The sequence below is a fragment of the Lepus europaeus genome, unplaced genomic scaffold (assembly GCF_033115175.1).
Source record: "Lepus europaeus isolate LE1 unplaced genomic scaffold, mLepTim1.pri SCAFFOLD_28, whole genome shotgun sequence".
NCBI classification, from domain to species: Eukaryota; Metazoa; Chordata; class Mammalia; order Lagomorpha; family Leporidae; genus Lepus; species Lepus europaeus.
In genome coordinates this window covers 4,306,138-4,317,702 of record NW_026909158.1, presented here as the reverse complement: position 1 = coordinate 4,317,702, position 11,565 = coordinate 4,306,138, and the positions used below count along the sequence as shown (strand labels likewise).

General features: G+C 39.7%; 1 pseudogene; it reads right to left on the bottom strand.

Moving 5' to 3' along the window:
* Positions 1–3,572: 3,572 nt before the first annotated feature.
* Positions 3,573–4,672, bottom strand: LOC133754707 (protein GOLM2-like; annotated as a pseudogene).
* Positions 4,673–11,565: the final 6,893 nt, after the last annotated feature.

The following is an 11,565-nucleotide window of genomic DNA, read 5'->3' as shown; positions in this document are numbered from 1 at the left end:
AATAAAATATGTTTTAAAGTAGGATGACATTTTACATTTTTTTAAAAAAAAGTTTTAGTGAGACAGAACTGTTCATGTGGCAACATTAAGATTCTCTGGAAAATAAGGCAGAATTGCCAGGAAACATTATTTCAGAATGCAGAAGGAAGCTCTAGGATGAGGACAGAATTTGAGAATCATTGCCCATCTGGGTGGAAATTGAAGTTATTAGAGACAGAAACTTCCTTGAACACAAGGGGATTGAGAAAAGAAAAGTAGCAAAACACCATTCAAGGAATCATGAATATTAAAGATGCTGGAAGAAAAAATTACAAGCCACAAATTAAAGAAAAATTCTATGAAAACTAGTAGACTTGGAAACTGATAAAAGGAAAAGATTCCAGATGACTTCAGGGGTGGATGTTGTGGTCCATCAGGTTAAGCCGCTACTTAGGATGCCTACACTCCATACTAGAGTTCAGGTTTGAGTGCTGGGTATTCTGCTTCTGATCCAGCTTCCTGCTAATGCACCTAGAAAAGAGAAGACAATGGCTCAAGCACTTGGGTCCCTGCCATCCATGTGGGCAACCAGGATGGAGTTCCTGGCTCCTGGCTGTTGCAACCATTTGAGGAATGAACCAGTGGATGGAAGATTCTGTCTTTCATAAAGAGATAAATAGCCTCTTTTTCAATTTTTAATTTATCAGAACCCAGCAAGAGATGATTTCCATCAACTTAACACTAAATTAGGGCAAAAAATACATCAAGAAAACCTGAAAGCTTAAGGCAGAAGTAAAACATAAAAACAGTATGTCTAAAACAGATTGTAGAATGTTGATTCACATAGGGTAGTTGTTGTCGCATAGGAGATTAAGCAATCCTCTGTGACACTGGCATCCCATATGGGTGCCAGTAAGTGTCCCAGCTGCTCTACTTCTGATCCAGGCCCCTGACACCCATATGGGAGACCTAGAAGAAGCTCTTGGCTTTGGCCTGGCCCAGCCCCAGTGGTTGTGGCCAAATGGGGAGTGAACAGATGGAAGATCTTTCTCTGCCTCCTCCATCTCTAACTCTGCTTTTCAAATAAACAAATATTTTTTTAAAAGATTCACATAGTTAATACGGTCAAAAATATTATCAATTAGTCTGGGATTTCTCCAGTTATGAAATGTCTAGGCTGCTGGTGCTGGTGTTGTAGTGTAGTAAAGCTGCCACCTGTGACACCAGCACCCACATGGCCACCAATTCAACCCCCTGGCAGCAGCTCTAGCTCCAATCTAACTCCTTGCTAATGGTCTGTGAAATGCAACATAAGATGGCTCACGTACTTGGGCCCTTGTCAGCCAAATGGTAGTGCAGGATGAAGCTCCTGGCTCCTAGCTTTAGCCTGGCTCAGCCTTGCTCTGGCCATTGTGGCCATTTGGGGAGTGAACCAGTAAATGGAAGACCTCTCTCTCTCTCTGTCTCTTCCATTCTCTCTGTAACTCTGCCTTTCAAATAAATAAATAAAACTTAAAAAAAATTCTTAGTTGTTAATTGAAGAAATTTTGCTATGTAATAGCTACCATACAACCAAATGGTTTTTATGACAAAGCAACTAAGGTAATTTCATGATTTTCTTTTGTACAGATTTTACAAAATTAAATAGAAAGAAGTACAACTAGGAGTATTTTTAGATTCATCTCCTCACACTAAGGCCCAAAAGATGTATGTCACTTCCCTTTAATTACATTTAAAAAATTCTGTGAACCATAATACTTCTTAAATATGGCCTGATTCTAATTACGATAAAGTCATGGATTGTTTGACAATGTGGGAAAAACAGTAGATTATTGGCCGGCGCCGTGGCTCAACAGGCTAATCCTCCGCCTTGTGGCGCCGGCACACCGGGTTCTAGTCCCGGTCGGGGCACCGATCCTGTCCCGGTTGCCCCTCTTCCAGGCCAGCTCTCTGCTGTGGCCAGGGAGTGCAGTGGAGGATGGCCCAAGTGTTTGGGCTCTGCACCCCATGGGAGACCAGGATAAGCACCTGGCTCCTGCCATCGGAACAGCGCGGTGCGCCGGCCGCAGCGCGCTACCGCAGCGGCCATTAGAGGGTGAACCAACGGCAAAGGAAGACCTTTCTCTCTGTCTCTCTCTCTCTCTCTGTCCACTCTGCCTGTCAAAAAAAAAAAAAACAGTAGATTATTGCATCTTTTCATGGTCATTAATTAATTTGAAGCTGAAGTTTAAGAATTGGAGCACCTCAGCAAGTGAATGACCTATCTCTTAGCCACTGTTAGTCTGAATTTTGACTGAAATATTAGTACTAGGGGGAAATGCATTTCATGTTGTTTGTGTGCAATTAACAGTCATCCTTCTGAAAAACAGGGTTGACAATCTTAAATTTCTATTTATGATTAAAACTTTTTGTTTTAGGAGGTGGGATAAGATTTTTAAAATGATATAAATCAGAGAACAGGGATTAGCTAGCTTATACATTTTATTAAATAGAGTTAAATAAAAGGCAAATACATTTAAATAATTTTGTAAGTCTAACAAATATGAGCTTTATGTGTTCTTAACTAACATATTAATGACAATGATTCGTTTTTGTTATAAATTTTAAGCTACTTTAATAAAATAGTAGGGGACCTCACTGTACTTACATTTATTTGTGCATTTATAAAAACATGCTAAAATTCTTTATGTAGTACTTCTGAAAAAGTCTAGTCATAAAAGATCACTAAAATGATCAGAAAAGCTTTGAAATCCTGATTGCAGATTCATTTCAAAGTAGATTTAGCCCCTTTCAGGATCTGGCATTTCAATCACAAATATCTTCACCAGTCTGAACTATGAAAATATAAAAAAATTAGCTAGTGATGGCCATAGTGAAGCAGTACTGGTGTTACTTGAGGAAAAAATAAAAACTGAAAATACATATGAATCCTGCATTCCACAAGTTCAAGAACCAAGTAAGATATAAGATATAACTCATAAATACTGTCATGTCTTAGCAGGCCCCAACTGAAAACTTATTTGCCAAAACACATTAGCACTCATGTAAAATAACAGGAGTAGGGAGGGAATTTTGTACACATGTTGTCCAGTGTTTATTTTCCATTTCCCCTTTTTTATGTAATTATTATAGGTATAACTCCTTGAAGATCATGAAATAAGGGATAGATATAGAACATCTGTTGGGCTAACAATACATTACTACATAAAAAGTTTCCAACTGAGTAACTGTTCTCACTCTAATTAAACTATGTGAAACATAAAATGTACAACAATTTTTCCTTGCTTGTCTACTAGTGGAAAGAATTATTGGGCTCAATAAAATGTGAAAAACACAGTAGTTTGCTTTAAATGCAAAGATTAACTGTTTTGGCTCAACCGTAACATAACAAATAAAGTGTCTACTTAGAGAATATAATAGGAAAAGGTTCACATATATACATGGATATATTGATTCATTAAAATATTCCTTAAATCTATCTCAATGTATCTTTACAACCCATAGAACTGATCTTTATTTAAAAAAAGTAAAAATGATGGAGTAGAAATTTCATTTTACAGTACTTTATGTTTTTTTAAGTTTTTCCTTAGGATTTAAAGGACATCATTGAAATGCTGCTTTTCACAGTTTGCAAAGTCCACCTGAAGCTCTCATTCTTCATCGTTTTGCTTCAATTTATGGAAGACACCAAATTTATCCTTGGAAGTCTGTTTAGTACAGCTGTTAGAATTCTGGGTTCACTCTCCAAGTTTGGGCCTCTAGTTAAATGCTGAAGAATGTTAGAAGGGTTCTGTTTTGAGTACCAAGGTTTGCACTGTGGTTCACCTGTGCATCTTCAGCCAAATTTGTGTACAGAGGTTGTCTACTTGGAAGATGGGAAATTGTTTGATGAGTTCCATGTTCAGAAACTGAAATAGAAGTCCTCTTTAAAGCACTGGGAAGATCATCACTAGGTCATTCTCTTCTATTCCAGCCATCCCACATCACCACCTCTTTGATTTGTTCTTTCCCATATGTAGTATAACTTGGGGGTTCTTCATTCTCAGCTACTTTTGGAATATTTTTAGCTACTACATGATCATTCACACCTGATTATTCTCCATCATTTGCTTGAACTTTGTGAGTCTCTTGATTTTGTTGAAAAAATTGGTCTGCTAATTTTTCTTCATATCATGCTCTTAATTCCTTGACCTGCTGTCCACACTGAAAAGTCTCATATGCTAACCACTGCACAAGGAAAGTACTTTTCTGTCTGTAGTGCTGAAGCTGATCTTCTTGTGGAAGAAACTCCTGATTAAGCTCAACAAGTTACCCCTTTAAATGATGTAGGTCTGCTACCTGATATGAAATGCTGTTCTGTAGTTTAACCTTGTCATCTTCGCATCTCTTCCCCAGACCCTCCCAGCCAGTAGGTTGCTGGTGAGGTGACCATAATTTGGCCCCTCTGGTACATCTGTTTCTTATGCCTGCCCACCAAGAGCAAGAGATATTCAGATATACTTCTTCAGATGCCTGCGGGCCATCTCTGTGCACTGAACCTGGCCCTGCGGCTCCGTCTCCTTCTCTGGAAGCAAGATGTGTCAGGAAGAAGTGCTCTAGTAGTAAAGGCCAGGAAAACAATCACTACCAGAAGCACCAGCAGCATAAAGGAGGGCAGACAGCCAGCCCTTGGGTTGGCCTCAAAACCCAGCATGGGGTCAAACTGGGCTGTACCCTAAGGCTTCACAGCAATTTGCAAGCAGAAGCTCAGGTCTCTGAGAAAATTCTCTGTCCCACATATCAGTGAAAAATTTACAATAATTATAGAATCAACTTTTTCAGAACACATGAAGCTAACTAAAGGCCTGTACAATCTATGGAACATATATACACCAGAAAAATAGCTACTCAAAATGTTCAAAGTGCCTCAATGGCATTTTAACTTGTCCTATACCCATCCCTCTCTCTCCAACTGCATGGTAGCTTTGAAAAACCACACTGTGAAATAAGTCAACTGGGTTATGGTTCTGTCAAAGCTTTAGCCCCAGAACACTGTCATTATCTGACGTGGATGATGGTTTTTTGGAGGACTTTACCTATAAGATTATTTGAACTAATCAGAGCTCACTTGGTATGAAGAGGCCCATTCCTTAGAGGCATTTGTTCAAAACATTTAAAGGTAATTGTTTAACTGAGCAACCAGCAACCTGAGGTGGTGGATAACAAAAAACAGCTCATCAAAAACTAAAAGGGGCCGGTGCCGTGGCTTAACAGGCTAATCCTCCGCCTTGCAGCGCCGGCACACAGGGTTCTAGTCCCAGTTGGGGCACTGGATTCTATCCCAGTTGCCCCTCTTCCAGGCCAGTTCTCTGCTATGGCCCGGGAAGGCAGTGGAGGATGGCCCAAGTCCTTGGGCCCTGCACCCGCATGAGAGACCAGGAAAAGCACCTGGCTCCTGGCTTCGGATCAGCACGATGCACCGGCTGCAGCAGCCATTGGAGGGTGAACCAACGGTGAAAAGGAAGACCTGTCTCTCTGTCTCTCTATCCACTCTGCCTGTCCAAAAAAAAAAACTAAAAGGAAAATCTGAGGAGTGAGATATTCATAAAGGTTCTGAATAGTTCTGATACACTCCTGAGACTGTAGATGGCCACCTAAATGAACAGCACTGAACATAACGCCCAGAGCTGTCAGCTTGCTCAGGAAAGATGTGAGAAAGCTTGAAGCTGTCACCTCTGGGTGACCTCAAGGTTTGAAGTAAGCAGGAAATCAAGGCCAGCAAAGTAGTAAATTGCCTGGATGACTGCTGAAGGAATGCCCAACTTGCAGAAAGCCCCCTAGCATAGACTAGGAAACTTACTGGTTCAAGCATTTCAGGAAATTTCTATAGAGACTTCAGCTACTAAAAATAACAAGAAATATAGGTTCTACAGAGTTAGTTTTAAAAATTATTCAACAACAACCTTTCTGTTCAATGAGGATACTGTTACAGTTGGAAAAGGGAAATAAAGTCAGGCATTGTGGCACAACAGGTTACATCACAACCTGCGATGCCAGCATCCCATATAAGAGTAACAGTTTGAGTCCTTGTTGCTTCATTTTCAATCCAGCTCCCTGCTAATACAGCTGGGAAAGAGGATAGCCTAAGCACTTGGGCCCCTGCCACCCACATGGGAGACCTGGATAGAATTCTTGGCTCCTGGCCTTGATCTAGCCCACCTGGGCATTGCAGCCATTTGGAGAGTGAACCAGCAGAAGGAAGATCTCTTCTCTCTGTCTCTCCTTCTCTCTGTCTTGCTGTCTTTCAAATAAATAAAATAAATCTAAGAAAATTAAAAAGAATAAATAAGTTCTGATATTCTGTTGCACAGTATGGTGACTATAGCCACATGATTTTATTTAAAATATCTAGTTTGCAACAAAAATTATTTTAAAAGTAAATAAGTAATTATAACCTACATGCAGGAAAAGAAAGGGTAATCAATAGACACTGCTTCTGAAGAAGCAGACAATAGACTTAACTATACAAGGACTTTAATTCAGCTCTTTTATATTGCTCAAAGACTTAGAGGAAATGATATGTCAGGGCTAAAGCACAGTATGAGATCAGTATTTCATTCAATAAAAGGTATCAATTAGCAGACAGAAATTATAAAAAGGAACTAAACAGAAAATTTAGAGTTGAAAAGGATAATAACTGAAACAAAAAAATCTCATACAACAAAAAAATCTGTCAACAGGTTTGAGTACTAAAAGGATGAATAACTAGATAAAACAGTCAGTGAGATTATGCAGCCTGAGAAACAGATTGGGAAAAAAAGGTCAAAAAAAAGAGCTGTGGATAGCATAATGAGCACATCGGAGAGGGAGTGAGAAAAGGTCTGGCAGTGGGCAAATAATGGTTAAGAATTGATCACACTGATAGGTCTAAGAGTCAAAGGAATCACACAAACATGACTAGTGTCTGCTAATACTAACTGATAGAATTAAAAAGGGAGAGAATGATCCAACATGGGAAGCGAGATACACAGCAGACTCATAGAATGGCAGATGTCCTAAACAGCACTCTGGCCTCAGAATCAGCCCTTAAGGCATTTGGATCTGGCTGAAGAGCCCATGAGAGTATTTTAGGCATGGAAAGTCAAGAAACTCTGGCAAAAAAAAGAAAGAGGACATAAATGAAAGATCTCTGTGAGTGAGATCCCAATAGAAAGAATGGGGCCATGAAAGAAGGAGGTACCTTTCTCTGAAGGGAGGAGAGAACTTCCACTTTGACTGTGACCTTGTCTGAATATGATCGAAGTCGGTGAACCCTAAAGGCTTCCATAGCTTTGGCAACTCATGACTAGAGCCTAGGGAGATTACAGACGCCATAAACAAGAGTGTCAAATTGTTAAGTCAACAACAGGAGTCACTGTGTACTTACTCCTCATGTGGGATCTCTGTCCTTAATTATTTGTCCAATGTGAATTAATGCTATAACTAGTACTGAAATAGTATTTTACACTTTATGTTCTGTGTGGGTGCAAACTGATGAAATCTTTACTTAATATATACTAAATCGATCTTCTGTATATAAAGATAATTGAAAATGAATCTTGATGTAAATGGAATGGGAGAGGGAGCGGGAGATGGAAGGGGTACAAGTGGGAGGGAAGTTATGGGGAGGGGGGAAAGCCATTGTAATCCATAAACTGTACTTTGGAAATTTATATGTACTAAATAAAAGTTTTAAAAAAATCTTTAGATTAAAAAAAAGAAGTTCCTAAATTTGATGAACATGATTATATACTCACAAAGCTCAATAAATCTCTAGTGGGATAATCTTGGAGTTAAGATAACTACAATTAGGCACATGATAAAGTGTTAAAAAGTCAAAGGCAAACAGATACTCTTAAAAGCAGCAAGAGAGAAATGACATCATATTTTTAAAAAATGGTTTCTAACTGTTTGCTAAGTATTCATGTCATATTGCTATTTTCAGGAAGCGATCTAGGACTTGCTCCCTCATTTCTCTATTCTAAGCCCAACTTGTTCTTTCATTTCTCTATTCTCTTCAAGGTAGGAAACTAATTCTATTATGCAGGAATCTGTAGGATGCCCAATTTAATCTTTAGACCTTATAAAAGAGATGGCTAACATTTTTCTGTAATAGCATAGCCAAAATAAGAACTTAACTAATAATCTCATAGCTAGATTCACTTCGCCATCAGTGAAGTATACAGTAAGTAGAAAAAACCTCCCTTTCAGACCAAAGGGAAAGAAAATTTTAAAGTGAGAATATAATTTTCCTCATGGGCATTGTCTGCCTTAGAAAAACTACTACAGAACATGCCTGTGACTATAGACTTGTAGTTCAGGCCACAGAAGATTAGAGATGGGACACGGGCACTCCCTTGACTTGCATCCTCTGGTCTGTTTTAACAGAAACCAGGAGGAAAAGAAAGCTAGGCATCAGAAGCAATGGGTGGCAGGCCTATTAATGGCTGTTCTGTACAGTGATCTGCCTTCAAGGAGATCCAACAGGCCAGTCCACTGCAGTGCTTTCAATGTGGTAAGCCTGGGCTTCAGCAGAAGTCAGCTTGTGAAGAGCGCTGGCAGCTCTGCCAAGAGTTGGATCACTGGAAATGGACCTGCCCTGGAGTCGAAGGATGCCCAGGTCAGAGCCACAGATCTTATTGGCTCTAAGCTGAAAAGCGCTTCACTCAGCCCAACTTCCAAAGTGACCACTGCAGCTGAGGGTATGGTCAAGTAGGGTAAGCAACATTGCAGGCAGAACTGTAAATTTCTTGCTAGAGATGCCACCTGCCTTTACCTGGCCAGCTCTCCTCCTAGCCCAGCCAAGTAATGAAAGTCAACAGAGTGCCTTCCCCTAGGAGGTTCACACCTCCCTTACGATATACCCCATGTGAAGAGATAGATAGGCCTGGGCCTCTTAACTTACAAGGCCTAAAGCCCACCAGATTATTATCAAGCCCCTTCTATCAGGTTCTATTTGCCTCTCAATCAGAAAACTTAATTGTAGCTTAGACAGCACCTTTCTTAGCTCCTCTAATAATGACTCTGTCCTTTGTTCTAGACCCTGTCTAGCACACTTGGGCCTCATTCCTTCGTAATCATAACCTCAACTCTACCACCAATGGCTCTACTCCCACCCTGTGTGTACTGATGGTCCTCTTCCCCACTTAATGCTGTATAATTGTTCAAACCTGGTAAATGCCACTCTTAGGATCATTGGTTACTATCCTCACCCTGTCTTTTATGACCTTGTCTAAATATGATCAGAGTCAGCAAACTTGGAAGGCTTCCATAGCCTTGGCAACTCATGACGACAGCCTAGGGTGCTTACTGGTGCCATAAACTAGAGTGTCAATTTGTTGGGTCAACAACAAGAGCCACTGTGCACTTGCTCCTCATGTGGGATTTCTGTCCTTAATGTGCTGTACATTGTGATTTAATGCTATAACTAGTACTCAAACATTATGTTTCACTTTGTGTTTCTATGTGGGTGCAAACTGTTGAAATCTTTATACTAAACCGATCTTCTGTATATAAAGAGAATTGAAAATGAATCTTGATGTGAATGGAAGGGGAGAAGGAGAGGGAGAGGGGAGGGTTGTGGGTGGGAGGGAAGTTATGGGAGGGGGAAGCCATTGTAATCCATAAGCTGTACACTGGAAATTTTTATTCATTAAATAAAAGTTAAAAAAAATAAAATAAAAATAAAAAAATGGTTTCTAATGAAAAAGCATAGAAAGTAGAAGGCAGCGGGATGACATATTCAAAGTGCTGAAAGAAAAGGATTATTAGCCCACAGTCCTTTATATTCAGCAAGAACAGAGAAATTAATACCTTCTCAGATGAAGGAAAATATAGACAATTAATCACAAGAAAACTGTCCTACAAGAACTAATGAAATGGTTCAGCAAATCTAAAGGAAGGAGTTTATTGACTTCTTGGAGCTACAACACAATGGAATGTTAGTTAAAGTATATAGTTTCTTTTTAAGGAAATAAAAATGTTCTAGATTTGACTCTGATGATTTTTGCCCATATTTGTGAATATACTAAAAAATATCACTGAACTTTATACTTTAAATGGGTGAATTGAAACCCAATAAAGCTGTAGAAAAAAAGTGAGAGGATGAAATCAGTCAAAGTAAAGAAGACAAAGGGCCAAGGATTAAAACAGGATGATTTAAGTGAAATGATAAAAGAAGATAAGGACTGATAGTGTCACTCTCAGAGAACTTTCCAGAAGGGCAGAGTGAGAAGTACAGGCTAGTGTTATAGTAAAGTCAAGTAAAGAAAGGACAAGACAACATTCACTTGATTTGATTGTAATCTAGTTTGGGTCACTGGAGATTCTAGGCAAGTGTGAAAAGACACCAAGGCATCAGAGATATTTGAAGTTGAATGAAAATTGTGGGAACATTTGAAAAAGCCAGAATTATAGATCATCTGCTGAACAGTCTGAGTATCATGGGTACTCAAAATGTTTATGGCCGGTGCCGCGGCTCACTAGGCTAATCCTCTGCCTAGCGGCACCGGCACACCAGGTTCTAGTCCCGGTCGGGGCGCTGGATTCTGTCCCTGTTGCCCTTCTTCCAGGCCAGCTCTCTGCTATGGCCAGGGAGTGCAGTGGAGGATGGCCCAAGTCCTTGGGCCCTGCACCCCATGGGAGACCAGGAGAAGCACCTGGCTCCTGCCATCGGATCGGCGTGCTGCACCGGCTGCAGTGCGCCAGCCACGGTGGCCATTGGAGGGTGAACCAATGGCAAAGGGAGACCTTTCTCTCTGTCTCTCTCTCTCTCTCACTGTCCACTCTGCCTGTCAAAAAGAAAAATGTTTATGGAGAGTAATTTTCAGGACAGTCAGTTGATTCGTAGGAAACAAATCTAATTTAATTACTGTGTTTCAGTTCTTGAAAAACAGTACTGAGCAAGTTTGCATTTAACATTACATTTTCTATTTCTATGAAGAACAAGTAGATGTTACATTCTGTTATTTCAGCAAGTTAATTTAAACAACCACTTGAAGAACAACAAACACGTTTGTGTTCATGATTATATCTCATGAGGAAGAGGTTTGCTTTAACTTTCTCATCAATGTAAACCTTTTAACTTTTTCCCATATCATTTCCAGTCTGCCATTCTGCTAAGACTATCAAAAATGTCAGAAATAATTTGGAGTTTGATTTGGTAAAATTTGTAATGCAGATATAAAACCCTGCATCTACTTGCATGCCACCCTTGCTCTTCTAGTCACCTGTGTGTTTCTATAAGAGTATCTTCTATGTATGTGTCTGGTCCATTTCTATTCTACTTGTCCATGTAAATATACTGACATAGAAACTCTTATGAAATTTACTGTAAAACACACTGGTTATTAAAAGGTGAACTCACCTGGTATGTGCTCATTTTTTTCCCCTAGAAGAATATACATAAGTGTGAAGATTCAGCTGGAGGAAGGAAAGAGAAAAGGGATCATGAGATAACTGGTCCTTATAATCCTATATTTACCTGGCCTAAAACTCTCATCACTTCAGATACAAAAACAACTTTCAAAGGAGGGCATGTTCCTTTGACTCTTGAAAAGGGGCAGGAAG